Source organism: Echinops telfairi, unplaced genomic scaffold, assembly GCF_000313985.2.
Source record: "Echinops telfairi isolate 266 unplaced genomic scaffold, ASM31398v2 ScPeMD7_7457;HRSCAF=8495, whole genome shotgun sequence".
Lineage (NCBI taxonomy): Eukaryota > Metazoa > Chordata > Mammalia > Afrosoricida > Tenrecidae > Echinops > Echinops telfairi.
This window is the reverse complement of record NW_022111357.1, coordinates 28861073-28862178: the sequence shown is the minus strand read 5'-3', so window position 1 is coordinate 28862178 and position 1106 is coordinate 28861073.

Below are 1106 nucleotides of genomic sequence, written 5' to 3'. Positions count from 1 at the left end.
CTTTTACCCCCACCTTCCCCTTACCTCCTGGTATATCTACTCTCACTATTGGTCCTGAGGCGTTTATCTGTCCTGGATTCCCTGTGTTTCCAGCTCTTATCTGTACCAGTGTACATGCTCTGGTCTAGCAGATTTGTAAAGTCGAATCGGGTCATGATAGTGGAGTTGGGGGGAAGCATTAAAGAACTAGAATGTGTTAGACAGGGTTCTCTAGAGAAACAGAACCAGGACACTAGTAATTTTATATATATTTATATAGATAGGTAACATAAGAAATAAATAATTAATCTATAAAGCAGTACAAATGGCTCAGTGCAACTCACTTCCGTGAGACAGCTAGTACATTGGCAGTCCTTCAAGTCTTGAGGGCTGCCAGGTAGTCCTCCATAGACCAATTCAGGCTATCTGCCCACAGGCAGTAAACAGCAAGGCAGGTCACCAATAGTCAGATGACAGGGTCCGACAGTCCACAGCTCAAGAGATGTACATTCCAGTAGCGTGGATAAGCAGGTCTTGATGGAACCTCAAGTTACAGCAACACAGTCCACGGTTAGGTGTCCCACAGGTAGTGTATCTTGTAAATGGAGGCACAGAACAAGCAAAGCAGCCGCACACTGGTCCAATGATCAAAGAGCAAGAGAAGAGGCGAGGCTCACTGATCCATTTATCTCTCTGCCCTTCAACTAATCTTACATGTGTTCATTGGCCATGTTGGCCACAACAAACCTACCTATCACAATCCACCCCTTGCCAACTTGGCACCTGTACACAATTCTTTAGCCATATATGATTTCCAGACATTAATGAAATCACACTTATACTTAACATCAAACATCTATCATACATATAAATGAAAACACAGAGTCCAATTGTATCTGATATGTCATACATGAACAAAGAAAAGATATTCAATAAGCACACATAAAGAAAATACACTAAGAATCGCAAACCTTGCTTTTGCAATTGATCACGTGGTCTTAACTGATAGGTAGAACTACCTTCTTCTACTACCCATTCTGTATTCCTTTGCCCTCAGCAAGCACCTCAGCTGGCTGTGGTTTTTTGCCTGGTGGGGTGACCCAGACCTTCATTCCTGAGGGGTCTGG